At 42.8% G+C, this 17,742-nt stretch overlaps 1 long non-coding RNA gene across 1 annotated transcript; it reads left to right on the plus strand.

Annotated features, from left to right (window-relative positions):
• The first annotated feature begins 1,523 nt into the window (after window positions 1–1,523).
• On the plus strand, window positions 1,524–5,602 carry LOC311148357. Its single transcript, XR_014614889.1, has 3 exons — window positions 1,524–1,710; window positions 1,996–2,169; window positions 5,390–5,602. It is a non-coding gene; the product is annotated as an uncharacterized lncRNA (long non-coding RNA).
• The last annotated feature ends 12,140 nt before the right edge of the window (window positions 5,603–17,742 follow it).

The raw sequence follows: 17,742 nt of genomic DNA on the forward strand, positions 1-17,742 counted from the left end.
AAGAGCTTGCTGTGATTTGCCAACGTGAACTCAAATCTAATCTAAAGAAGAAGTTTCAATGTGTATTTGAGGGGATCGCTAAACAAGGAAACCCAACATTTCTCAATAAGATCTACACAGAGCTCTACATCACAGAGGGTGGAACAGGAGAGGTCAATAATGAACATGAGCTGAGACAGATTGAGACAACAACCAGGAAACAAGCAAGACCAGAGACTGCAATCAAATGTAACGACATCTTCAAACCCTTAACTGGACAAGACAAACTTATCAGAACTGTGCTGACAAAGGGAGTCGCTGGCATTGGAAAAACAGTCTCTGTGCAGAAGTTCATTCTGGACTGGGCTGAAGGAAAAGCAAATCAGGATGTCCAATTTGTATTTTCATTCCCTTTTCGGGAGCTGAATTTTATGAAAGGGAAAAAACACACTTTGATTGAACTTCTCAATCACTTCTCAAAGTTAACCAAAGAATCAAGAATCTCCAACTACGACAAGTACAAAGTTCTGTTCATCTTCAGTGGATGTTCTGCTGACTAATCTCATCAAGGGAAATCTGCTTCCCTCTGCTCTCCTCTGGATAACTACCCGACCTGCAGCAGCCAATAAGATCCTTTCAGGGTGTGTTGACCAGGTGACAGAGGTACGAGGGTTCAATGACCCACAGAAGGTACTTCAGGAAGATATTCAGTGATCAGGACATGGCCAGCAGAATCATCTCACACATAAAGACATCAAGGAGCCTCCACATCATGTGCCACATTCCAGTCTTCTGTTGGATTTCTGCAACAGTCCTTGAACACATGTTGAAACATAAGAGAGAAGAGATGCCCAAGACTCTGACTGAGATGTACACACACCTTGTGGTGTTTCATACAAAACAGAAGAATGAAAAGTAACTTGGGAAAGAAGAGACAGGTCCACACTGGAATAAAGAGAGCATTCTGTCACTGGGAAAACTGGCTTTTCAACAGCTTGTTGAGGGCAATCTCATTTTCTATGAGGAAGACCTGAAAAAGGCTAAAATTGATGTCAATGAAGCCTTAGTGTACTCAGGATTGTGCACACAGCTCTTTAAAGAGGAATGTGGGCTGTACCAGGACAAGGTGTACTGCTTCGTGCATCTGAGCATTCAGGAGTTTCTGGCTGCTGTATATGTGTTCCTCTCATTCATCAACAACAATGAGAATCTAATGGCCGAACCGCAATCAACATCCAGGAACTTTTCTGTGAGGATCAGACACAAGCCTGAAGTTACTTTCTACAAGAGTGCTGTGGATAAAGCCTTGCAAAGTGAGACAGGAAACCTGGACCTTTTCCTCCGCTTCCTTCTGGGCCTCTCACTGGAGTCCAATCAGAAGCACTTACGAGGTCTACTGATAAATACAAGAAGCAGCTCACAGAGCCATGAAGAAACAGTCAAGTATATCAAGGAGAAGATCAGGAAGAATCCTTCTCCAGAGAGCTGCATCAATCTGTTCCACTGTCTGAATGAACTGAATTACCATTCTCTAGTGAAGGAGATCCAAAGCTTCTTGAGATCAGGAAGGCTCTCAAAAGAAGAACTGTCACCTGCACAGTGGTCAGCTCTGGTCTTTGTGTTGCTGACTTCAGAAAAGGAGCTGGATGTGTTTGACCTGAAGAAATACTCCAGATCAGAGGAAGGTCTTCTGAGGCTGCTGCCAGTGGTCAAAGCCTCCAGAGCTGCTCTGTGAGTAAATACAATTATATTTAAGTACTAATCATCATTAAGAAATATTCAGTTTAGAGAAAAATATGTTTTATAATATGTATTTAATATGTATTGAAAAACATATTGAATCAGTGCATTGATGTTCACATTAGTATAACAATATGACCATAAAATTCTAGGAGACATAAGATGAATCTATATGTTGTTTGAGAGAATAAACCAAATGCATCTGCCATTGTCCTTCTACGCTACTGGTGTTAAATTAACAGTGTGTTTGTGAAATCATGATGATCTCTCTGTCAGGCTGTCAGGCTGTGGAGTCACAGAGGAAGGCTGTGCTTCTCTGGTCTCAGCTCTGAAATCTAACCCCTCACACCTGAGAGAGCTGGATCTGAGTAACAATGACCTGAAGGATTCAGGAGTGAAGCTGCTCTCTGCTGGACTGGGGAATCCCCACTGTAAACTGGAGACTCTGAGGTCAGTATTCCTGTAGTTGGTCAACAAGTGATAACTGTTCACCAGATCCACATGTGTTTACCAGGCACACAGAGTCACCATATGTGTTTGGACAGTGAAGCTTACAGTTTTACATTTGACGCTATGCTCCAGCATTTTGGATTTGAGATATAATGTTTCATATTAGGTGACATTACAGAATGTGACCTTTTATATGAGGCTAATGGTGAGAGGTTAGCATGTTTTGTTGTAGCCTCTGTAATTCTCTCACTCATTATTATAGATTCATTCATGATTTTTCTTAATCATGACAGTCACAATCTTGATGTAGTCATTGTCGGCAAGGAATATGGAACCAAATACTATACTTTTGACTACTTTAATACACTATAAGTTAATTGGTCAGAATACTTATGACTTCTTCAAATAGGGGGACTACATACATAAAGTGCTTTTATTTTTCTAAATGGTGAAACAGATATGTATGAAAATACCCTCAAATAAAAGGTGACATCATATTCTGTCACCTCATATGAAACATTTGATCTCAATTCCAAAATGCTGGAGTATAGAGCCACATTTAAAAGGTTATCTTCACTGTCAAACTAGATAGCTGTCTATTTACCACCACAAACCAATGCTGGCATTAAGATTGCACTGAATGAGCTGTGTAAGGCCATAAGTCAACAGGAAAACGCTCATCCAGAGGCAGCGCTCCTAGTGGCCGGGGACTTTAATGCAGGGAAACTTAAATCCGTTCTACCTAATTTCTACCAGCATGTTAAATGTGCAACCAGAGGAAAAAAAACTCTAGACCACCTTTACTCCACACACAGAGACGCATTCAAAGCTCTCCCTCGCCCTCCATTTGGCAAATCTGACCATAACTCTATCCTCCTGATTCCTGCTTATAAGCAAAAACTAAAGCAGGAAGCACCAGTGACTCGGTTAATAAAAAAGTGGTCAGATGACGCAGATGCTAAGCTACAGGACTGTTTTGCTAGCAGAGACTGGAACATGTTCCGGGATTCTTCAGATAGCATTGAGGAGTACACCACATCAGTCACTGGCTTCATCAATAAGTGCATCGATGATGTCGTGCCCACAGTGACCATACGTACATACCCCAACCAGAAGCCATGGATTACAGGAAACATCCTCACTGAGCTAAAGGGTAGAGCTGCCGTTTTCAAGGAGCGGGACTCTAACCCGGACGCTTATAAGTAATCCCGCTATGCCCTCCGACGAACCATCAAACAGGCAAAGAGTCAATACAGGACTAAGATTGAATCGTACTACACCGGCTCTGACGCTCGTCGGATGTGGCAGGGCTTGAAAACTATTACAGACTACAAAGGGAAGCACACCCGCGAGCTTCCCATTGACACAAGCCTACCAGACGAGCTTAACCACTTCTATGCTCGCTTCGAGGCAAGCAACACTGAAGCATGCATGAGAGCACCAGCTGTTCCGGATAACTATGTGATCACACTCTCCGTAGCCGATGTGAGTAAGACTTTTAAGCAGGCCAACATTCACAAGGCCAGACGTATTACAGACGAATTACCAGGACGTGTACTCCGAGCATGTGCTGACCAACTGGCAAGTGTCTTCACTGACATTTTCAACATGTCCCTGACTGAGTCTGTAATACCAACATGTTTCAAGCAGACCACCATAGTCCCCATGCCCAAGGACACTAAGATAACCTGCCTAAATGACTACCGACCCGTAGCACTGACGTCTGTAGCCATGAAGTGCTTTGAAAGGCTGGTCATGGCTCACATCAACACCATTATCCCAGAAACCCTAGACCCACTCCAATTTGCATACCGCCCCAACAGATCCACAGAGGGTGCAATCTCTATTGCACTCCACACTGCCCTTTCCCACCTTGACAAGAGGAACACCTACGTGAGAATGCTATTCATTGACTACAGCTCAGCGTTCAACACCATAGTGCCCTCAAAGCTCATCACTAAGCTAAGGATCCTGGGACTAAACACCTCCCTCTGCAACTGGATCCTGGACTTCCAAAAATTATACAGCTGCACCATCGAGAGCATCCTAACTGGTTGCATCACCGCCTGGTATGGCAACTGCTTGGCCTCCAACCGCAAGGCACTACAGAGGGCGGCAGGTAGCTTAGTGGTTAAGAGCGTTGTGCCAGTAACCGAAAGGTCGCTGATTCTAATCCCCGAGCCGACTAGGTGAAAAATCTGTCGATGTGCCCTTGAGGAAGGCACTTAACCCTAATTGCTCATGTAAGTCGCTCTGGATAAGAGCGTCTGCTAAATGACTAAAAAATAAAAATAAAAAAAATACAGAGGGTAGTGCGTACGGCCCAGTACATCACTGGGGACAAGCTTCCTGCCATCCAGGACCTCTATACCAGGCGGTGTCAGAGGAAGGCCCTCAAAATTGTCAAAGACTCCAGCCACCCTAGTCATAGACTGTTCTCTCTGCTACCGCACGGCAAGCGGTACCGGAGTGCCAAGTCTAGGTCCAAAAGACTTCTCATCAGCTTCTACCCCCAAGCCATAAGACTCCTGAACAGCTAATCATGGCTACACGGACTATTTGCACTGCCCCCCCACCCCATCTTTTTACGCTGCTGCTACTCTGTTAATTATTTATGCATAGTCACTTTAACTCTACCCACATGTACATATTACTTCAACTACCTCAACTAGCCGGTGCCCCCGCACATTGACTCTGCACCGGTACCCCCCTGTATATATAGCCTCCCTACTGTTCTTTTATTTTACTTCTGCTCTTTTTTCTCAACACTTTTTTGTTGTTGTTTTATTTTACTTTTTTATTAAAAATAAATGCACTGTTGGTTAAGGGCTGTAAGTAAGCATTTCACTGTAATGTCTGCACCTGTTGTATTCGGCGCATGTGGCCAATAAAATTTTATTTTATTTTATTTTATTTGAGATATGGTGTGGACTGTATACTCAATACAATCTAAATCTGATACCTCACTGTCTGTCTTTTGACTGATACTGCTTTTTAAACTGGTCTGGTTAGTCTACTCAAATATTTGTACTATACATGTTTCTATCTACAAGCAGTACTTCGATCATTTGTCATTGTTAATAATGATACATCCCTTTATAAATATATATGGCAGGTTTCAGGACACTAATATATCTGAATGTGTTGAAAAAATATACTGCCACTATTTTCACCACCAAAGATTAGCAGTGTGGTTTTAATATGATTTGACTCTTTGCAGGCTGTCAGGCTGTCTAGTCACAGAGGAAGGCTGTGCTTCTCTGGTCTCAGCTTTGAAGTCAAACCCCTCAAACCTGAGAGAGCTGGACCTGAGCTACAATCACCCAGGAGACGCAGGAGTCAGACTGCTCTCTGCTGGACTGGAGGATCCACACTGCAGACTGGAGAAACTCAAGTATGTAGAGGGTTTATGTCAATGTTCATATCAGATATGTTGGAGTTATCAGGCTAGTGAAGACAAACATTCTTACCACCACTTGGACTAAGTTATATGCTGACTATGTGTGTGTGTGTTTGTCCAGTGTGTGTCCAGTGTGTGTGTGTGTGTGTGTGTGTGTGTGTGTGTGTGTGTGTGTGTGTCCACACACTGGACACACACACACACACTGGACACACACACACACACTGGACACACACACACACACTGGACACACACACACACACTGAACACACACACACTGGACACACACACACACACAGGAGACACAAACACACACTAGACACACATTCAGGACACACACACCACACACACACTGGACACACACACACACACACACACTGGACACACACACACACACACTGGACACACATATGCTGGACACACACACTGAACAAACACACACTCACTGGAAACAAAAACTGGACACACACACAGACAAACATTCTTACCACCTCTTGGACAAAGTTATATGCTGACCGTGTGACTGTGTGTGTTTGTGTGTGTGTGTGTGTGTGTGTGTGTGTGTGTGTGTGTGTGTGTGTGTGTGTGTGTGTGTGTGTGTGTGTGTGTGTGTGTGTGTGTGTGTGTGTGTGTGTGTGTGTGAGTTCACGTTTATTCCTCAATGACTGTCTGTTCTTCTGCTTACCGCTACAGTGTGGAACATGGTGGAGAGAACACAACGAAACCTGGACTGCTGTGAAGAATATGACTAAGAATATGTCTTAATTCAAGTGAAGTCAAAGTCAAAGACCACCATCATTACTTACTTGGTCATATTAAATAGAAGCTGTAGTTCTACAGAAGCACAAATCAAGGACACCAAAGTTTACAAAGAGTTGCTTTGACAATGTGTGTGTGTGTGTGTGTGTGTGTGTGTGTGTGGCGTGTTCGTATTACGTTAGAAATGTGTGTGTGTGTGTTCATGCATGAAAGTGTGCGTGTGTGTGTGTATCCAGTGTGTGTGTGTGTGTGTGTGTGTGTGTTCAGGATGTGTGTGTATGTGTTCAGTGTGTGTGTGTGTGTGTGTGTGTGTGTGTGTGTTCAGGATGTGTGTGTGTGTGTGTTCAGGATGTGTGTGTGTGTGTGTCCAGTGTGTGTGTGTGTTTGTTCAGGATGTGTGTGTGTGTGTGTTCAGTGTGTATGTGTGTTAAGGAGGTGTGTGTGTGTGTGTGTGTGTGTGTGTGTGTGTGTGTGTGTGTGTGTGTGTGTGTGTGTGTGTGTGTGTGTGTGTGTGTGTGTGTGTGTGTGTGTGTGTGTGTGTGTGTGTGTGTGTGTGTGTGTGTGTGTGTGTGTGTGTGTGTGTAATTAACGGGAATAAGTTTGTTTTATATTACCATACAGTATAACATATGATCATTCAACAAGTCTCAAGTTACCTTACCTTCTCCTTTTGATACCTAGAAACATCTACATTAAATGAATTAGTGAAAAGTGAGTTAACATTCTAATGTGAATGATGATGATTTCTAATATTGTGTCTGGTTTCATCCATCAGATGTCTGTGATCTCACACTGGACCCAAACACAGTAAACAGACTCCTCTCTCTGTCTGAGGAGAACAGAAAGGTGACATCTAGGAGAGAGGAGCAGCCGTATCCAGACATGTTGGAGTTATCAGGCTAGTTAAGACAAACATTCTTACCACCGGTGGGAGAAGGGCTGTTATAGGAGTGACATATAAAGGAATCAGCAGGAGAGGAAGGGACTGTGGAATTGGATACAATGACAAGTCCTGGAGTCTGTTCTGCTCTGACAACAGTTACTCTGTCTGTCACAATAATAAGTCCACTACCATAGACGTCCCCTTCTACAGAGTCTCCTCTGACACACTGACCCACCTGAACACATTCTACACCACATTCACTGAGCCCCTCTATCCAGGGTTTAGGGTTTATGTTGACTCATCAGTGTTCCTGTGAATAATAACCATGGTAACACTAACACACACACACACACACACACACTGGACACACAAACTGGGGACACACACACACACACATTGGACACACAAACACACATTGGATTCACACACTGGACACACACACACACACACACACACACATACACACGCTGGACACACACACTGGACACACACACACACACACACACACACACTGGACACACACACACACACTGGACAAACACACACGCACACAAACATACACTGGACACACACACACACTGGACACACACACTGGACACATACACACACTGGACGCACACACTGAACACACACAAACACACTGGACACACACTGGACACACACACTGGACACACACTGGACACACACACACACACACACTGGACACACACACACACACTGTGCACACACACACTGGACACACACACACACACAGGACACACACACACACACCAGACACACACACACACACACAGGACACACACTGGACACACACACACACAGGACACATACACACTGAACACACACACACACACACACTGGACAAACACACACACACACAAACACACTGGGGACACACACACACTAAACACACACACACTGAACACACACACACACACACACACACACACACACTGGACAAACACACACACACACAAACACACTGGACACACACACACACACTCAACACACACACACATTGAACACACACATTCACACTGGACACACACACACACACACACACTAGACACACACACTGGACACACACACAAACACACTGAACACACACACACTCATACTAGACACACACACAGACACTGGACACACACACACTGAACACACACACGCTGAACACACACACACACACACACTTAACACACACACACACACACCCTGGACACACACACACAGAAGACACACACACACACACTGAACACACACACACTGGATACACACACACACACACTAAACACACACACACACACTCTGGACACACACACTGGACACACACACACACACACTGAACACATTTCCATGTGTTGGATTTTGATGAAAGTTAATCCCATATAGCCTACTGAACAGGACTTTGTAATGGCATCTTCTGTTTGGGTGTCTCAGGTCAGGTCTGAGCCATGATCAGAATGTGTCTCTGTGTCTATTTCCAGCCCTGCCATTTCTACCTGTTCTGATCTAGTGTTTCACCCCTGACCTCCTCACACTGTCTCACTGACCATGTCTGCTTTTAGCTCCCACCTCTACTTCACTGTGTTATAATGGACCTTATGCTTGTTATGTCACCTCTGTAACCATTTATCAAACACACTGACCTTTCTGACCCTACTTTCTAGAACTGAACATTTCAATTCCTCTATGAGTTTTGTTTTGTGTCCATTTACTTATTTATGTATTCTTTGTATATTGGGGTTGTGCTGCAGAGCATCATGGGGGTTTGTATGTGTTGAGATGATCACGTTCCAGATAAATGGTTGAACTGATTCCTGTCTCCTGTCTCGTCATTATTGAATTGTTATACAGACGTGGTTATGAAACCAACGAGACAAAACAAAAGATTGGTGATGAGTAAGTCTGAATCTACAGGAACTATTCTGTCTGGAAGAAGTGGGTTTTTACAACTGTTTAAAACTGTTATTTTCTGTGGTACAGAATAGGCTAATGTTAGCACAGTGTATTGATAGCAGGGGCAAGTGCATAGTCGAGCTAGCTAAGAAAGAGAGTTAACATCATCATGGACGGCAGAAAAGGACTGGAGACGGACGTTGGAGCGGGAAAACAACGTGATTAAAAAGGGAGGAATATACAGTGATTAGAGGAAAGGACATTTATTCAACTGTGAAGATGAACTTTGGAATTAAAAACTGCTAAATGAGCGAACTTAGGAGGAAACGTCAGTGAGTGAAGTGAATGAAGATCACGTGACTGAGGAAAATATTGCTGTGGTTGAGGACAATATTGAAGTGAGTGACAATCAGGAGCTTATTGAGAAACAATTTTTTTTTTTTTTTGTTGGAAACATTGGACAGTTTGATAAAAGTATTGAGCAGTGGAGCTCATATACAGAACGGTTTGAATATTTTGTTCTTGTAAATTACATGGATGAGGACAACATTGTGCCTCCATTTTTTTGTGTAATGGGTCCAAAGACATTTAATTTACTAGGCAGCCTGCTACAGCCAGACAGAACAGGTAATAAGACGTATGGGGATATTGTGGAGATACTTAAAGGACATTTTTAACCAGAACCACTAGTTAATGCTGAAAGGTTCAGGTTCCACAGGAGACATCAGGAATAGGGAGAATCAGTAACAATGTTTGCTGCTGCATTAAAGAAACTACCAGAACACTGAGTTTAATGCTGTTCTAAATGACATCATTAGAGACAGACTAGTATGTGGGCTATGGAGTGAAGCTACACAAAAGAGAGTATTGACTGAAAGTAATCTGACCTTGGCAAAGGACATTGAAATCAGTGTGTCCATGGAACTAGCTGCTAAAGAGGAGCACCAGTTGAGTTCATCAGGAACTTAGTGGGTTTATCTAACAATCCTAATCATCAGCTGATACATTTTAATCTCATACACAGGGTAAACCTTCCACCTAGAAAACATCATTTAATGAACATATTAACCTCTCTTCTGTGTGATCTATGTAATGAAGGTGCCTTTGGCTCCTTTATGCATATTCATATGTAGCCAAACAACAATTGCAGCTGAAACCATAAAATAACTACTGTAGTGGGTTTTACCCAATAGATTGACCGTTAATTATCATTTAGTGTAAATGTGTACCTTACTGATTTTATTATAATAATTTTATTTACCTGCAATAACTAGTTTCCATAATATACTGATTTATTTTACAGTATTGTGTCTCTAGCTGTATAACCATTCCTGCTGCTATTTGTTCTGATATATATTTTAACAGTATTGTGTTTCTAGCTGTTTAACCATTCCTGCTGCTATTTGTTCTTGTCTGTGTTCCTTTCAAATAAACAAAAAGTTGATCACAGAGTTTCAATTGAAAATCAGAGACCGGGAAATCAAGTCACATGCTTCCACTGTGGCAAGGTGGGACATCAGGTGTCTACATGCTGGTGTAAGGACATGGATTGTCCAGCCTGTGGTAAAAGGGACAGCAGGTGTCTACATGCTGGTGTAAGGACATGGATTGTCCAGACTGTGGTAAAAAGGGACATCAGGCCTCCCGAGTGGCACAGTGATCTAAGGCACTGCATCGCAGTGCTAGCTGTGCCACTAGAGATCCTGGTTCGAATCCAGGCTCTGTCGTAGCCTGCCGCGACTGGGAGACCCATGGGGCGGCGCACAATTGGCCCAGCGTCGTCCAGGGTAGGGGAGGGAATGGCCGGCAGGGATGTAGCTCAGTTGGTAGAGCATGGTGTTAGCAATGCCAGGGTTGTGGGTTTGATTCCCAAGGGGGGTATGAAAAAATAAATAATGTATGCACTCACTAACTGTAAGTCGCTTTGGATAAGAGCATCTGCTAAATGACTAAAATGTAAATGTACATGCTGGTGTAAGGACATGGATTGTCCAGCCTGTGGTAAAAAGGGCAACATCGAACAAGTCTCCAAAAAGAGAACACGGGAAACAAGAAACAGACATTCTAACAATAGACATGTTCACACTGTTGAGTAAGAGAACACTGAGGTGAGTGACTCATCAGACGAGGAAGTCACACTGAAAATCCTGACTTTTTCCTGGCGGGCCGCACGGCTACTATGTCTCCCCCTTGCTAGAGGGACAGCCGGTGCGTATGGAGATTGACACAGGGGCAGCTGTATCTCTTGTGTAAGAAAAAAGATACTGAAACACCTTCCACTTCAACCAGCGCAACCTAGTGTTAAAGACTTACACAGGTGAATCTGTCGCTGTGAGAGGCATCACTGATGTCACAGTTCAGGTAAACAGTCAAACTGAGAAGCTGCCACTCTATGTTGTGAAAGGAGACTAATGCTATCAGACCAAAAGTCGAGGCTGACTTGGAGGCTTTAGTCAACAACAAAGTAGGGATGCACGATATATCGGTAAGCATATCGGAATCGGCCAATATTAGCTGAAATGCCAACATCGGCATCGGCTCTATGTATAGTTTAACGCCGATGTGCAAAACCGATGTCAAAGCTGATGTGCATACCTGTATAACGTAGGTAGATGACGTAATGACGCCACGGAAAACACAGTGCTACACGTGCAACACAGCATTCCTAACCTAGCCCACAATGTCTGTTGTGTGGATCTATTCTGAAGTTTCAAAGGAAGATAACAGAAAGGCCATATGCAACGTTTGTGCTGCTATTATTTCCTGAGGAGGGGAGAAAGTGAAATCTTTTAATACCACAAACCTAATTACTCATTTGAAAGTGCATCACCCCCAGACGTTCAGTGACTACTTAGAACAAAAGTAGAAAAACTAAGCGCACACTTCCAACAACTAAACAAGTTCAAGTCCAGCAGTCATTTTAAAGAGTAAGAACATTTCAGCGAGACTCAAAGGCCAAATCCATTAACGCCAAGATAATGGTTTCATTGCCCTTGAAAATCAACCGTTCCCCGTCGTGGATGATGTTGGCTTTCGCCGACTGGTCGAGCACCTCGAGCCCCGGTACACACTACCAAGTAGGCGTTATTTTTCAGATGTTGCCCTACCGGAGTTACACAGTATTGTTGAAACGCACATCCATGAGCTATTTGCTATGGGCGTCACTGCTATTAGCTTCACCACTGACATTTGGACCAGCGATGTCAGCCCCATGAGCATGCTGAGTCTGACAGCACAGTGGGTAGATGAGTATTTCGTACTGAGGAAAGCTGTATTGCATGCTCAAGAATGTGCTGGTTCTCATACCGCTGCTGCCATTTCAATGGCATTTGAGAACATGTTTGAAACTTGGAAAATCCACAAGAACAAAGTACAGGCTGTGCTACGTGATAATGCAAGTAACATGACAAAGGCTTTGGAAGAATGCGTTGTCGCCAGTTTGCCATGCATGGCACACACGCTGCAACTGGCTGTGAACGAAGGTGTTTTGACGTAACGCAGCATATCTGACACAGTGACAACAGGTAGAAAGATAGTGGATCATTTTAAACACTCACAGCTAGCATACAGCCGCCTGCAAGCAATACAGGAGCAGCTTGGAGTGAAAACGAAAAGGCTTAAGCGAGATGTTTCCACCAGATGGAACAGTACTTTTTACATGGAGAGCCTGCTGGAAGAAAACGAGTGCTTGGCGTGTACGCAGCCGACTATGGGTTACCTGCAACAATCAGTACAAACCAGTGGACTCATTGAAAACACTCTTAGCTCCATTCAAATAACTGACTCGAGAAATAAGCTCATCAACTGCATCTGCAGCAGACGTGATACCCTCCGTCATGGCATTGAAAAGCCTGCCCAACCAATCCACCGACACAGACCGTGGGGTTAGAACTTGCAAAAGTACTCTACTAGAGGCTGTGAACAAGCGATTCTGTGGCATTCTCTCTGAGCCTCTTTACTGTGTCGCCACCAAGCTCGATGCTAGGTACAAGGACCGCTACTTCGATGCACACAAGAAACAGGGTTTAGGTGAAATGTTACAGACACAGCTTGACAAGATGGAAACGGACACAGTGACAGCGTCACCGAGAAAGAGGAACCACGACAAAAGAGGCCACGGATAGACAGAGCTGAAACTTCACTGCTTGACATGTATGATGACATCCTGGTTGAGAATGGAACGACTGAACAAATGAACAACGAAACAGCACAGCAAGTAAGTGAAAGAAATAGGTTTTGATTATGTTTTACTGGTAATGGGGACATACGTAAATGCCAACAAAATAACTTTTTGGTCAGTGTGTGTGTGTGTCTCTGTGAGAGAGAGAGACTGTTACTACATCATCCAACATTAGCCAATATTGATCTATGCCTAATGACCCTTTGGAATGCAAGAATAATGCAATATGTTGTATTAAATGTAAAATAAATGCGTGATAAATAGTGCACAAACTATTGTAAAAGATTAATTGCATGAAGAAATATTAGTGGAAATCTATCAATAAAAAATAACAATAGTTAATTCTACAAAGTAAAATTAAATCGGCCTATATCCTATTTCTGTTTCCCTTACAATAAAAACATTACAGTGTAATCCATTTGATCAACTTTATTTGTAGATTAAATTAGTAATAGAGGTAAAGTACTTAATTTTGTCCATTTACAGTTTCTTTTGACAAAGTAGAAACGAAAAATATATAATAATAATAATAATAATAATAATATAACCAGCCAGGTGAGCAGGTGAAATGATTTGCTGTATTCCTAAACAAAAGCACCAGTGCATGAACAGTTGTAAAGGATGAATTGCAAAAACAAATATTTGTGGACAAATATTAATGACAAGATCTAAATACATTAATTTGGTGATTGTATCAGACACTGTACCGCGCCTTTACACATGAATCAATCACGTCTTCTCTTTATGCTTTGGGTCCACAAACAAATCAAATCGGTTGTCCTGCACACAGTTTTCATTGGCCTTGTTCGGTGTGAACTTGCCGACTTGACATTGTGTCTTTTTCCCCAGTGGGAGCTGTGGTGCTTGGGGAAGAGGGAGAACAGGACCTGCTGTCTTGACATTGTGTCTTTTTCCCCAGTGGGAGCTGTGGTGCTTGGGGAAGAGGGAGAACAGGACCTGCTGTCTTGGCATTGTGTCTTTTTCCCCAGTGGGAGCTGTGGTTCTTGGGGAAGAGGGAGAACAGGACCTGCTGTCTTGACATTGTGTCTTTTTCCCCAGTGGGAGCTGTGGTGCTTGGGGAAGAGGGAGAGGAGGACCTGCTGTCTTGGCGGCCTGCTTGGTGACTGGAGCTTCTTTCTCTGCGTTCATGTGGTTCTCACGAAGCTCACATGACAGATCCATGATGAAATGTCTCCTGCTGACAGTCTTGTCAAGGCATTGCTTGTACAACACGTGTTGATAGCAGCCATGTCGAGCACATTGTAGAACACCGCAACAGGCCAGCGGAGAGTACCCCCATTTACAGAGTACAGTCTGGACATCTGGTCGAGTGCATCCACACCAACCTTTAACATAAAATAAAATAGAATAGAAAAGGTTATAATTATATAGAATGATAATACTAATAGTAATAATATGAATGTAATATAATAAAAGGGGATACTATTTGGTGTTTGGCAGATGGGAAGGCTATCTGTGGTAGAGATACTGTATATACCTTTGTGTGATTGTAGTCTGTCACTGTCTCCGGTTTCTTCTTCTGGTCACTGCTGGTGGCAACAGTGGGGTGCATGGTGCTGAGGAAGCTAACACTTATTTATTTTACATCTGTACACTGTGAGTGTTGCTTTAGCACTTTCCATCACACCGTGAGTGTTGCTTTACCACTCTCCATCACACTGTGAGTGTTGCTTTACCACTCTCCATCACACCGTGAGTGTTGCTTTACCACTCTCCATCCCACCGTGAGTGTTGCTTTACCACTCTCCATCACACCGTGAGTGTTGCTTTACCACTCTCCATCACACCGTGAGTGTTGCTTTACCACTCTCCATCACACCGTGAGTGTTGCTTTACCACTCTCCATCACACCGTGAGTGTTGCTTTACCACTCTCCATCACACTGTGAGTGTTGCTTTACCACTATCCATCACACCGTGAGTGTTGCTTTACCACCCTCCATCACACCGTGAGTGTTGCTTTACCACTCTCTGCAGATATGTTGTTTTGCTCAGAGGGGGGCAGTGTTTGTTCACTGTTCTGAGCAGGCTATTCTCCTTTATAATCAACTTGTCTGACAGGGAAATTGATGTGAAGAAGCTGTCCATGTTCACATTTCTGCCTTTGCCCATGTAAGGCTCCACGTGTCTCAAAACCACATTCAAACAGTCACTCACTGGCCTGGTTTCATCTTTCCCCAGATATGGAAAGACATTGAGCAAGTTGGTTTCGACATCTGCAGCTAACCAAAACTGAAGTCACATGCACCATAATCCGTTTCTATCTGGTTTTTATTGGCCATTGATCCATTGACGATAGAATAGCATATTTTAATTTGATTATGATACTAGTTTTTGCTTAGTTGCCAGAGCAATGCTGTTGCTCGAGTGGTCATGTGCTGAATGCATTGACAGCATGGATATTGTTGAAAAAAGTGAAATTTGGAAATAGAGCTGCACCTCTTCAATTTTGAGAGTTATTTGATAAAGGTAAGTGTCATAGAAACTGCAGAATATGCTCTTTCATATACAGCACTATGTAGAAATCAAAATGTTTTACCTGCATGTGACTGAAGGAGGATTTGATAAAGAGATGCTTTTTTCCCTGCATCTGTCAATTACAAGATACGCCCATCTCTTCATGTACAATTTGACAACTGATAGGCCTAATATTGTCACTCATCAGATTATTAACAATTTAATCTGGTCTATAGGCTAACTCTTATAATGTGTGAAATTAGTTTTGTTATAGTTCAGGTGTAGTTTTGATGGGCCGGCTGTGAGGCTGACTGGCATCAGTTTGTTTCCCGATAGAGTCAAGGATATGTTTTGCATTATTCTAAAGGCCTGCTGCAACATGTAGCATGTTTTCATTTCCCTTACAAAACATTTGATTAGTAATAGAGTTATAGTAAATAAAACCGTCCCATAACAGTTTATTTTTACAAAGTAGAACATAAAAGAGAATTGTATCAACCCACAAGGCGTGTGGTCAAATGATTTGCTGCTGATAAATAGGCATAACACAAACTCATCATTACACCTTTGTCTTTCTAAATTAAATCAACATCTTCACCCTCCTTATCATTCAGTTAAGCCTAATTTAAATTCAATTGTGAAGTAAGGTGCACAATTATCGCCCATTCATCCATTTATCATTCGTTCAGTGAGGAGAGAGAAATGCATTAGCGCCTAGCTGGGTACCAAAGCTACAGCACATTGTCTTGGAGGATTAAGTTGGGAATAGGTATGAAAACAACGGGTAAAAAGGCATAAAATACTTTTCTGTTTGTGATTAAAAAGTTCTGACAAATTAGCAGTGTAAAATACAAACATTGAGGAAAAGTCAGGGAGCAGGACATAGGTTTATTTGGGGTCTGATTCTAGTGTTAAAAGGCAATTCTGCCACATATTCATCCTCTCCAGCACCAAAACAGTGTCTATATTTGTGAAAACAGCACGTTTCTATGATCTGTAGTTAAAAAGACAAGAAGAAAAGTCTTTAAAAAATGTTCTCTGTGACATAAAAGTAAAAAACTGTGATATTCAAAACCTGCAATGAGTTTCTAGCCCAATGGAGGGTATTTTGTGGCTACCCACACCACTGTGAATCTAATTGTGTTTGAAAATCACTGGTTTTAAAATGTTTAAACTTTTAAATTAGGTCTTCGAGGATATCTTTTTAACTTTATATTTTTTTCTACAAAACTTAGAAATTCACAATTTTCACATATATGATCTTCTTTTATTTTTACGGCCGCAATGGACCTTTAAAGGTCGTTTTTTTTATTCATTGTGAATTCTGGAATGGAATAAATGGAACGGTATCAAAAACTTAATTCATTTATTCAATTTCAGCCATAAAACTGAACCCGTCCACCTATAGCTCTTCCCACCAGCCTCCTATCAGAAATGTCTCTGTTCTGGTAAAAGAGAAGTTGATAGTATCACATCTTGTTTCTGTTGTATTACATTTACATTTACGTCATTTAGCAGACGCTCTTATCCAGAGCGACTTACAAATAGGTGCATTCACCTTAATGCCAGTGGGATAACCACTATTTTTTTAATTAAAAAAAATAAAAAATTGGGGGGGGGGGGGGGGGGGTGGTTGGAGTAAAGGGGGGGGGGGGTGTAGAAGGATTACTTTATCCTATCCCAGGTATTCCTTAAAGAGGTGGGGTTTCAAATGTCTCCGGAAGGTGGTGAGTGACTCCGCTGTCCTGGCGTCGTGAGGGAGCTTGTTCCACCATGGGGTGCCATAGCAGCGTACAGTTTTGACTGGGCTGAGCGGGAACTATGCTTCCGCAGAGGTAGGGGAGCCAGCAGGCCAGAGGTGGATGAACGCAGTGCCCTCGTTTGGGTGTAGGGACTGATCAGAGCCTGAAGGTACGGAGGTGCCGTTCCCCTCACAGCTCCGTAGGCAAGCACCATGGTCTTGTAGCAGATGCAAGCT

Source organism: Coregonus lavaretus (genome assembly GCF_964263955.1).
Source record: "Coregonus lavaretus genome assembly, chromosome: 2".
Lineage (NCBI taxonomy): Eukaryota > Metazoa > Chordata > Actinopteri > Salmoniformes > Salmonidae > Coregonus > Coregonus lavaretus.